The sequence below is a fragment of the Leptodactylus fuscus genome, chromosome 8 (assembly GCF_031893055.1).
Source record: "Leptodactylus fuscus isolate aLepFus1 chromosome 8, aLepFus1.hap2, whole genome shotgun sequence".
Classification (NCBI taxonomy): Eukaryota; Metazoa; Chordata; class Amphibia; order Anura; family Leptodactylidae; genus Leptodactylus; species Leptodactylus fuscus.
Window position 1 is genome coordinate 42,081,538 of NC_134272.1, and position 12,520 is coordinate 42,094,057.

Consider the following 12,520-nt stretch of genomic DNA (forward strand, 5'->3'; position numbering starts at 1 on the left):
TAGGCATTTAATCATTATATTGATTGTATAGATTATTATGTATTTTAATATTAAATCCCTGTATAAGATCATCTTTTCATAGTGATCTAGCACAGAAACATATACATTTTTAAGAAATAATGTCTTCGGTACTCTGAAAATGGTAAGGAAAAGTGGTGCTTGCAACATATGGAAAATAATTTTCTTTGTGCCCCACTTATTTACATAGGAAGTAAATTTACAAAATGTCTTAGGGACTCTGAAAATGGGAAGGAAATTTGGTGCATATTACATGCGCAGAAGAATTTTTATTTTTGTTCCACCTATCTACATAGGAAATAAATGTACAAAATGTATAAATCCAATAATACTAGGCTCATACTAGCATTCGGATTTCTGTCATTCGGGTCCACTTTAGGACCCCAAAACCAAAAAACCCTATCCACTTAAAAAAGCAGTTACAGCCAGAAAACTATGAACCCCCTAGACCATAATGAGGTCTGCTGAGCTTTCTCCCCTGTCTTCCTTGCACGACTTTTCTCTCTGCTGATTTTTTTTTTTTTATATCCCATATAGGGATCACAATGTACTTTTTTTTTTCTCCTATCAGTATGTCTTTGTAGAATGGGAGGAAATCCATAAATAATATTATCATACAACATACAGGTTATATGTAATGCATGGGTGGACACCATAAATATACAGGCCACCTGAGATATAGATTAATAGATCAATGATAAATAGACACATTAATGGTATGAAAATAATAAAAACATGGAAACATAATATTCAAAACACTGATTAAAAGAGGTAAACATTTTAAGGAGATACACTGTCCCCAGGACCACCCCCTGCAGATCTAACATCAATGGCCTATGATAAGGATAGGCCATCAATATTAGAAAGCGTATAGCCCCTTTAGGTCACATATCAGTGCCATTATAGTGCCTTTGTGACCAGTGTCAAGCTGCCTGCAGATCAGCTATGCCATACAATGTGCACCACTGCACTAACTAAAACAGCTACACTCTGGATTGTACACTCTGGATTGTATGCGTATAGTGTGGCTCCTGCAATTGTTACCATCACCTGTATATACCCCCATTAGCTGTAGACGCAGTGTTCTGGAAAAGCAGATCTGCAGAGGTCATGGCTGTCGCACCCCTACAGGTGTAATATTGGTGGCCTATTCTGAAGGATAGGCCATCAATATTAGAAAGATGGATAAAACCTTTAAAGAGGTTGTCCTGGATTTAGAGCAATCTATGAGGCAAGAGGGAGGGCACTCTTCAGCCATCAATGGACCCTGTGAGCCACACATCAGGTCGCGATGATGTAATGTGCAGTGCACGGGGACCTCCTGGAGGCTGAATATGGATGAGGAAGCCACGACCAGAAGCAGGGATAGGTAAGTTAATAGTGGCCATTGCCAGACCTTCACTGCCCTTTAAAAAAAAAGAGTGGGGGCCTACTGGGGGAAGAGTTATAAAAAAAAAAAATATTATCCCACACCAGGACGGGGTAAGATAAGATAAGATATTCCTTTAATAGTCCCACAATGGGGAAATTTCAGTGATACAGTTTCATAGATGGTACAGTAGTATATAACAAGAGAGAAAACACATACAAGCTCATGGCAGATAGAGAAATCCTAGGAATCATAGCAACTAAAAAAGAAAGAAACAGACACACTGCGGGATCATTTAGTTCTCTGTGCAGATTGATGTTAATAACAATAATTATAATAATAATAATAATAATAATACAGCCGACTTGGTTGTAGGACACGAGGAGGGGTCACAGCATGTGGATATAACAAGCAGAAATTTTGCAGAGGTGGGGGACATATCATGATAACGTGGTAGTTCCTTTGGTAGGTGGTGAGATCTCCTGCTCACAGCTGATAGTTCGGTATCTTACATTAGCACTATTGTCCTTTTAACCACAAAAAATGCCCCAAATGTCCTTCATCACAAGCCGTCCTCCTCCTCCTTACCACAGTGTTCTACTGCCCCAAGGAAGTCAGAGACCATCCAGGTATACATGGTGCTGCTCTCTTGCCAAGCTTCCATAACTCCTGGGGTAGGTGGTTGATGGTAGGTTCCTAGACTGTAGCAGAGTCCCACGTGTCCACAGTAATAGAAAGAAATACCAGTCAGCTGTAGCATCTTCACACATCAGCAATTGACGCCAGAAATCATCTCCTTGAACGAAGAAGTCCGCATTTCCATGTAGGTTTCTCTTCCATGCCGCATGTTGAGCCATGCTGTCCTTAGCTCCTGGGGGGATGGTAACAGGCACATGTGGAAACCAGCTGAACCAGGTCTTGAGTCCATGCTTTACAATGGAAACAAAAGGAACAAAAAACTCCACAGGGTCTTCCATTCGATTTATAGTTGCTAAATTCATAGTGCTAGATTGCTTGGTTACCGGATTCTTGAAGATAGAGAAAAAAGAGTGAAAAAAGAAAGAAAAGTTTGCTCCCAGCTTGGAGCACTGCATCAAGGCAGCCAAGCCCCTCAGGGGGGCGGCGCCAAAAAAAAATAAAAAAAAAAATGGTAAATGCCTGCCAGGTTTTCATGGAAAAGCGAGGTATGAATGCTGACTCACAAAATTCATCCTCACCCATAATTACTTTTCTTTTGGTGACTGCATATATTTACAGCAGACTAGCACCACAATGGGGAGTAAAATGGCACCACAATATGCTAATCTTTTCATGGCAAAGATTGAGAGTGACTTCCTATCCACCTGCACCACCAGGCCTCTGGCCTACTATCGCTTCATTGACGATATCCTAATCCTTTGGACTGGGTCTGAACAACAGCTGAAAACCTTCCATGAACAATTCAACCAGTTCCATCCCACCATCAACCTGATGCTCAATTACTCCTTTATTGAAATAAACTTCCTGGACACAGTCATCAAGATACAGAGCAACAAAATTGAGACATCATTGTATCGGAAGCCAATTGACTGCCCAACCTACGTGAGATGGTATAGTTTTCATCCCAAACATATAAAGAACTCTATTGTCTACAGCCAGGCTATCAGATACTATCACTTATGTTAAGACCCTGTGGGTAGTGTTAGGGACATCAAGGGGTCCTCATAATAGAGTATGTTGCAGAGTTCCAAATTAAATAACAGGCCTTGATAAGCTACACCCATCCTTTAGGCCTGGACAATCACAAAGACACACACACAGCTGATAGTGTATCAAGTGAGTTCTGATTTTAATGGTGCAAAAAGGTAGTTTAAATACAATACAGGTTGGACTATTCTCATGACATGATTGGTTATAGAGTTACAACATAAGGTGTGGCACATGACTATTGGATAAGGCCTAATGTAATCTGCATCTCATTATTACTTTCCAAACTGGGATGACCTTTCTCATGAAATAAAGAAGAATTTAAAATATTTATGTGTAAACTAACATCTTACACTAATTCTAGATGTATATATCACAGCAAGAGAGATAACGATTAGAGATGAGCGAACAGTGTTCTATCGAACTCATGTTCGATCGGATATTAGGGTGTTCGGCATGTTCGAATCGAATCGAACACCGCGTGGTAAAGTGCGCCATTACTCGATTCCCCTCCCACCTTCCCTGGCGCCTTTTTTGCTCCAATAACAGCGCAGGGTAGGTGGGACAGGAACTACGACACCGGTGACGTTGAAAAAAGTAGGAAAAACCCATTGGCTGCCGAAAACATGTGACCTCTGATTTAAAAGAACAGCGCCGCCCAGGTTCGCGTCATTCTGAGCTTGCAATTCATCGGGGACGGAGGTTTCCGTCCATTTAGCTAGGGCTTAGATTCTGGGTAGGCAGGGACAGGCTAGGATAGGAAGGAGAAGACAACCAACAGCTCTTGTAAGAGCTAAATTCCAGGGAGAAGCTTGTCAGTGTAACGTGACACTGACGGGCTCAATCGCCGCAACCCAGCTTTCCCCGGATCCTGAATGGAATACACTGACAGTGTATTCCCGTATACCCGATATATACACCCGTTCCAACGGTGTGCCCCCCCACCTTCACCCCAGAAATACCCTGCAAGTCCCCTAGCAATAGAATTGGGGCTATATACACCCACTATTTGTGCTACTGCCATATAGTACCATTGTCTGACTGGGAATTCAAAGAATATATTGGGGTTACATATAACTTCAATTCCAGGGAGAAGCTTGTCAGTGTAACGTGGCACTGACGGGCTCAATCGCCGCAACCCAGCTTTCCCAGGATCCTGAATGGAATACACTGACAGTGTATTCCCGTATACCCTATATATACCCCCGATCCCCGTTCCAACGGTGTGCCCCCCCCACCTTCACCCCAGAAATACCCTGCAAGTCCCCTAGCAATAGAATTGGGGCTATATACACCCACTATTTTTGCTACTGCCATATAGTGCCATTGTCTGACTGGGAATTCAAAGAATATATTGGGGTTACAAATACCTTCAAGTCCTGCCACTGCCATATAGTGCCATTGTCTGACTGGGAATGCAAAGAATATATTGGGGTTACAAATACCTTCAAGTCCTGCCACTGCCATATAGTGCCATTGTCTGACTGGGAATGCAAAGAATATATTGGGGTTACAAATACCTTCAAGTCCTGCCACTGCCATATAGTGCCAGTTTCTGACTGGGAATGCAAAGAATATATTGGGGTTACAAATACCTTCAAGTCCTGCCACTGCCATATAGTGCCAGTTTCTGACTGGGAATTCAAAGAATATATTGGGGTTACAAATACCTTCAAGTCCTGCCACTGCCATATAGTGCCATTGTCTGACTGGGAATGCAAAGAATATATTGGGGTTACAAATACCTTCAAGTCCTGCCACTGCCATATAGTGCCAGTATCTGACTGGGAATTCAAAGAATATATTGGGGTTACAAATACCTTCAAGTCCTGCCACTGCCATATAGTGCCATTGTCTGACTGGGAATGCAAAGAATATATTGGGGTTACAAATACCTTCAAGTCCTGCCACTGCCATATAGTGCCAGTTTCTGACTGGGAATTCAAAGAATATATTGGGGTTACAAATACCTTCAAGTCCTGCCACTGCCATATAGTGCCATTGTCTGACTGGGAATGCAAAGAATATATTGGGGTTACAAATACCTTCAAGTCCTGCCACTGCCATATAGTGCCAGTTTCTGACTGGGAATACCTGGCCGACACCAGCTCTGCCCTCTCCGATCCCTCTGTGCTCTACAGCCTACACTTATTTTCTCATCTTTTTTTTCTGCACTGCACATCTTTTGCCTACTTCCTTTGGGATGTCAGAAGTGGTGGTCTCAGTGCTGAGAAACACATCTGAGTCCCCAATGCAATATGCATTAAGAGAACCCTGGAGCCTACCATAGCATTGAGCCTGGCTAAATGCAGAGAAAGATTTTGGACCACTTCCAGAGATGGTAATTTCAGTGCTGCAGTTGGCAACGGATGGTGTAATGGGATTAGCTGAGGGATCACTGTCTTGACCACTTTTTGGCACAAAATGAAAGTCCAATCCAGCCAAGTATGGTGCAAGGATATGATGCAAGGACACCTACATATCCGTCTGTGACACATTGGGGAGTTCACCCTCATCTGCCCTTTTGGCCTGCACCATAATGCGCCTCTTCCCAGCTAAGCTAAGCACTGAATTTAGGGACCGCCTCATGTTTGGGGGAAAATGCTGGTGTGGACGGCACAGTGAGGTGGCGCAGTAGACACTCTGCCCAAAAAGGGCAGAGTGTCCCCCAGCCGGGACTCCAACATCTCCTGGGACAGATTTTTGGAGATGAGGCCGTTGAAGCCTTGGGCATGTGGGTGGGTTGCGCTGTACTTTAGCATGAAATGAAAGGCCTGGGAGATGGGGAGTTGCTGGGAAGAGGCGCATGATGGCGCGGGCAAAAGGAGAAGTGGCAGGAAAAGGGGAGGATGAGGGAGAAGCCAACAAAGTGGCGGAGGCAGATGAAGTGATGTCCTGGCTCGTCCTCTGGAGTGCATCGCCAGCACTGTGAGCAGAGGCAGTGGCATGAACGGCGGGTGACGTTTGTCCTGCCGTTGCTGCCTGCCACTGATTCCAGTGCTTGGATTCCAAATGACGGTGCATTGAAGTGGTGGACAGGTTGCTCTTCTCAGGGCCCCTACTCGATTTCGAGAGGCAAATTGTGTAGACGACACTATATCTGTCCTCGGCGCATTCCTTGAAAAAACTCTACACCTTCGAGAAATGTGCCCTCAATGGGGGAGTTTTTCTGGGCTGGGTACAAAAGGGAACATCTTCGGACATTCCGGGTCTGGCCTGGCTTCGGCGAAGCTGCTGACCTCTGCCTCTAGCTACCCTTTTTGGTGCTGCACCTGCCTCAACATCCACACTACTTTCCCAGCTTGACATCCGCCTTGTCCAGGTGGAGTCGGTGTCCTCGTCGTCCACCACCTCCTCTTCCAACTCCTGTCTCGCCTCCTCCTCCTGCACAATGCGCATGTCAACTGGCTGCCCTGACAGCAACTGCATCTCATCGTTGTCGATGAGGGTGGGTTGCTGGTCATCCGCCACCAAATCGACCGGAGATGGAGGAGACTCTAGTGTTTGAGCATCTGGACACAGATACTCGTCTGTTAGGTCCGTGGAATCGCGAAATGGAGGGGCAGGTTGCGGTACAGTCAAAGGAAGGGAGAACAGCTCTGGGGAGCAGGGACAGTTGGGGTTATTGTTCTGGGAAGATTGAGAATTTTGGGTGGAAGGAGGACAAGACTTGGGTAAGAGGAGGAGAGGAGGTAGAGGCTGACTGGCTGGTGGACAATGTGCTTTAAGCGTTATCCGACAGCCATTGCAAGACCTGTTCCTGGTTCTCGGGCCTACTAAGGTTTGTACCATTCAGCCTAGTTAATGTGGAACTTTTGTGCAAAGCGCAGAACTTAGGGCCCGCCTGATGTTAAGGGACACACGCTGGTACAAGGCTCAACTCACCCTAAGGGCCAAAAACACTGCTGGTGCAAGGCTCTACTCATGCCAAGGGCCTCAATCTCTACTGGTAGCTCAGCTTAAGGTCCTGTAACTTTGTTTGGAAGGGCTCATGTTAAGGGCTAGAAAAGTCAATTTTGGAAGGTCTTACCACATCACACACACACACTATGACAGTTGTGGGTGAGGACTAAAGGATTTCCCATTGCCTATTCCATCTGTGGTTGTCATGGTTTAAAGGGGTGGTTGTTACTGTTTGTTGAGCTTAAATTGGGGTTTGTGTCCATCCATTTGGGGAGTAAAGAAGGTTTCCAGGTATTTTCCCACTTTGATAGAGGTTTTTTTGAATGTGTAAAGTGTGTAGTTGTTAGGCTATGATGTTGGGGTAATAGAGGGTCTTTGGTGTGTTAGATGCCCCCAGACATGCTTCCCCTGCTGTCCCAGTGTCATTCCAGAGGTGTTGGCATCATTTCCTGGGGTGTCATAGTGGACTTGGTGACCCTCCAGACACGGATTTGGGTTTCCCCCTTATGTTCCCCATAGACTATAATGGGGTTCGAAACCCGTTCGAACACATGAACAGTAAGCGGCTGTTCGAATCGAATTTCGAACCTCGAACATTTTAGTGTTCTCTCATCTCTAATAATGATCACATGCTGCTCAGACCACTCCAGTCTTGGGCTAACGATCAACAGGTTATAGAACTTGTATCTACACACACCTTCAAAGATGAGACCCTTACCACAAACAGATAAGGAGTTATAACCCATCCATTAACATTCCACATGCCTTATCCCCTAAAGGGGTCTCTGAGACTCTAAACAGACATGCTTATAAAGTTTATATATAAAAGATTACAAGATGGCTGACAAAATGGCCTAACAATAGGAATAAACACCTTGGAAGCCTCAAAAATGCATTCTTGAGGCAGGGTTATCATCCAAGAACAATCAAAAACCAAATTACCAGGCCCACCATAATACCAAGATTGGATTTATTAAAATACAATACTAAACCGGAAAATAATCGTGTGCCTCTGGTCATCACATACAACCCACACCTGGAGGTGTGTAGAGAGGAATTGCATGCAAACTACATCCACTATTGCAAAAAGACGACCGTCTAAAATCCATATTTCCAGACCTCCGTCTCCTGTGCTATAGACAGCCACCAAATCTCAGGAATATGGTTATTGGCAGCTCACTGTCACCAACTACCACAACAGTAACGTTTCCATGTGGACAGAAAAAGCGCAAGACCTGCCAGCACATATTAACTACCGACAAATTAAAGATACCCAACTCTAATCAGGATTACAAGATCCCAGGTACCTACATCTGCACCACACCTAATGTGGTGTATTTAATATTATACTCCAAATGTTCTACTGGAGGCCTGTATGTGGGGGAGACTGGTCAGAAACTTAAAATGCAGATGAACTCACACCACCATACGATTACAGAGCAGAGAATGGACGTTCCCGTGCCAAAACACTTTTGCAATCAAGATCATAATATGATATGAAAATTTTGGTTTTAACGGGAAATTTAAAATCCAAAAAAGACAGGAAAGTGTGTGAATATAAGCTTATGACTTTGTTTGTCACACTCCAGGGTGGTTTGAATCTGTCACATGGGTTTATGTCCCTCTACAGAAATAAGTCATCACATCACTAATCAAACAACCATAAAGGCCACTCTTTGAACTGATAAGGACCTTGTGAACTGATGATTTGTTTACTTGTATGTACTAATTACCATCCACTCTCCCACCAAACATTCTATTCCTGTGTGTTCCTTTTTGCATAAATATGCATCCTTTAGAAATTGTGTTTAAACCATGCCTGATAAAGAGGCCTAAGTAGTCTTGAAAACTAGTCATTTTAGTTAGCCATTAAAAAAGGTATCAAGTGATGTATCCGAGTTTGTACTGCATGGACCTTATGCGATATTTTAATAGAGGTTTTGGCCAGGTTCACCTTATAACAACCATTAGCTATTGCATTGCAACAGTGTTGCAGTTTTGTGAGCTCCTGCTCCCATTCAAGGGAAGCTTACGCCTCTCATTTTTCTGGTCAGCGGACCACTACAATAGCGGTTATATGCGGAGACTGGAACACTCCATTGACTATAAAGGGTCCATTGGCTGTCCATTGCTTTAAAACTGAAAGTTACAGAGGAAAAAGTTCTATGTGCAGCACTTTTTCCTCCACAGACTTTGGTCAAACACTGCGACAGAAAGTCCAACAGAGACTCCAGTGCAGAGTTTCAGACAGACCTATCACAATTTCACACGTTAACCCTTCCATACTATAATTAGAATCCCCCAAATTTAACCCTCATCTGTCCCCGCTCCCACATTTCCCCACATGATATGATGCCATTTCAGGCTAAGGTCCAAGCTCCATCCACATGTTAAAGGACACCACTAGTGATGGCTCATAAAGTTTTATGTTTGTGTAATGACAGTAACCTCTATAACAACATTGTCTGACCTCTGCATAAGCAATGCCGCCCCTGCTACCTCGTGAAACCCCCCCGTAGATTGTAAGCTCTTGTGAGCAGGGCCCTCAGTCCCATTGTGTGAAATGACTTTCTTTTTAATGCATCTTTCTGTCTGTATTTGAACCCTACAAATTGTACAGCGCTGTGGAATATGTTGGCGCTATATAAATAAAATGTATTATTATTATTAGATGTGAACTTAGCCTTAGTCTCCAACAGTGACTGGTTTATTGCAGAATATAGTGTGGAGAAATGGACAGGAGCAAGAGGATATATTTCCCCCTCTATATTGATGACCTATCCTTAGGTTCCTCACTGTTCTCTGTGTAGCGGATGTGCTGACTTACTACAGCTTAACTTCTATACAAGTGAATGCAAGCTGAGCTGCAGTAACTTAGCACATACTCCACATGAAGAACAGGTCTATCTATCCATATAGCTCTCCATATAGCGGTTGTTGAGAACAGCTGATTGGAGGGGTACCCAATGTTGAACTCTCACCTATCTGATATTGATAACCTATCAATTCTTAGTAGGCTTTGGTCAACTGTAATCTAGTTATATTCAATAGTAATTTGAACAGTTGATTTGACATATTTAATTGCTTGGGACATATTTAGTTGCTTTTGGTTATAGTGTGGTGCATGCACCTAATTTGCAGATGAATAAAGTAGCTACTTTATTATTGAGTGACAATGTCAAATAACAAAAACATATTTGAAAAAGTGTGTAAAGAGCACTACAAGGTCCTGTCATTACTTAAAGGGGTTACCCATGAATCATTTTCATACCAAAAGTTACCATAAAAATTTTCAGGCAGCACAGTGGCTCAGTGGTTAGCCTTGTAGCATTGGAGTCCTGGGTTCAAATCCCACCAGGAACAACATCTGCAAGGAGTTTGTATGTTCTCCCTGTGTATGTGTGGATTTCCTCCCATTCTACAAAAAGACATACTGATAGGAAAAGAAAAACAAAGTACATTGTGATCCCTATATGGGCTCATAATCTACATTATATTTAAAAAAATTCTTTATTTATTGCTTCTTTGTTTGGTGTTGCTGTTAATCTGTAATGCTGCGGTGGGCTCTGGGAAAATCAGTCTCCTTCATCCTCTGGCAGCTAACAATATAGTTTTTCTTACGTCTCACCTAAATATATCAGCATATCAGAAATCTGTTGTATTCCATAAACTAAAAATCTGCAAGCCAAATATTTCTAATGCAATCCCAGAAATCCTGTTCAGGAAAGGGTTGATATGTATTGTCCTATATTGATAGTGTCAGCGTATTCGGAAGTGCTGAGGATTCGCAAAGTGCAACTCTGGCAATACATAAATAAATATGCAAACCACAGGAATGTGCTGTGAGAGTTTTTACCGCACAAAATGAATTTACTCTGATAAACCAAAATGATATTATTATGTTAAGGATCATTGGAAATAAAACTTTCTCGGGATCCCAAATCTATTTTATTGCTGACTAAAATACAAAGAGCACAGTGTTTAGAAATGTGCCTGTTGTGCGAGACCTCCTACCCCTCCCCATTTGCTGACACAGAAGCCATTCTTATTCTAGGAGTTTTGGGAAAATTTGGTCATTTTCAATGTCCAGATGTGAATACATCTGAGTGCAGTCTAGAAAGGAGCAATGAAAAGAAGGGGGAGGGAGAAAATGTTGGCTTATTTGTGGTATTTTTTTTTTCAGCTTTAAGCACCTCCGCCCACACAAGGAAGTTGCTGCATAACTCAGAGAGGAAAAGAGAAGTTTTGTGAAACTAACAGACTTTATACTTTGATCTCCATCAGAATCTATAGTCAACGGACGGCACAAGAGTCATAGGTAGGTGTAATAAATGTGGAAATAGCTTTACGTCCGGCATGATTGTTGTGTTCTTTATTGTGTAACATTTTATTTAGTTACAGAAAATATTTAGCAGATTTTGTATCAGACGTAGATAGTTTGCTAGTGCAAACGTAAGCTGTTTCTTCCCACCTCCTAGAAATATGACGCTTGTACAGCTGTAGAAAAACTCCAGTAGCTTTTGAAGCTATATCTCCCAAATGCGGAATACCTGCACTATAGACACTCTGCTATTCACAGGAAGTATGGAGCATCACTGTCTGATACTATGCACATCATGTGGTTGCCAGCTGCTTTATGTCTGTCCGCCTCTGCCTGTCTTAAGGACTATTTTTTTGTATTTTAATTAGTTTAATAGATCAGACATATAGCAGTGTCCCTCAAGAGAAGAAAGCCAATTTCTGTCCGTAACCTCTGCTTTAATTCGTATAGCCACACCCATCAGTATTCCCGAAACACCTCTGCTGCTTTTCCTGGAAGACTTTTGGGAATCTTAATGTGGTTTCTGGGGACCTCAAGGGGAGACTTTTAAAGTAGTGTTGGTGCCTTCACTTTGAAAAAGTTTTCACATGTCTGCCTGTGATATATCTATTAGCAGCCATGTATAACTAGAGTTCTAGTGGTGAAATAAAAAATAACCCCTTTATATAGCAATCTGACTGATTTTCTGCGCAGCACAACATGTACGTCCTCCATTCAGTCTCTGTTACTTCTCATTTCTTTGTGAAGGAAGGGAAGTGACTAACACACTGAGCACAGTATCACCATTTTAACTGCATGAGGTAACCATCTTGTAGTTGCTTTATGTTTCTACTACTTTTAGCTGATGTAATTTTCCAATGAGGTTTGGAAATAATATCTACAATAGCAGAACACATTCCCTACAAGATTTATAATGTACATGTGCATGGCTGCGTATGAATGCACTTCTAAGGCGCTAGTACACATTGCTTGCTGGAATTACACAATCTCACCTGGCCAGTTTTACAGTAGGAAGGCTGCATGACACAAAGGAAATGGTGTGGGTTTTACATATTCTAACAAGTGACACTATTTTCCAACCAGGATTTCATAAAGCCTAGTTGTGGGTTCACTTTTGCATAATGTATGTTCCCTGTCGTCCCTACCAGCGGCACAATGTGGGGTATTTCGTGCCCCTGTGTGCTGGTAGGACAGGCGGAATTTTAATTAGCCATGTATTAATT

The 12,520-nt window shown here is 42.7% G+C and overlaps 2 protein-coding genes across 2 annotated transcripts in view; one reads left to right on the forward strand and one right to left on the reverse strand.

Moving 5' to 3' along the window:
• The window catches only part of LOC142217007 (actin-related protein 2/3 complex subunit 1A-A), a 248,285-nt gene that overhangs the window by 61,650 nt on the left and 174,115 nt on the right, over positions 1–12,520 (reverse strand). The window lies entirely within an intron of this gene.
• Positions 11,039–12,520, forward strand: part of ARPC1B (actin related protein 2/3 complex subunit 1B) — a 34,873-nt gene continuing 33,391 nt past the window's right edge. The window contains exon 1 of the mRNA XM_075285163.1: positions 11,039–11,294. The gene's annotated coding sequence lies outside the window, so the exon portion shown is untranslated. The remainder of the gene's footprint in view (positions 11,295–12,520) is intronic.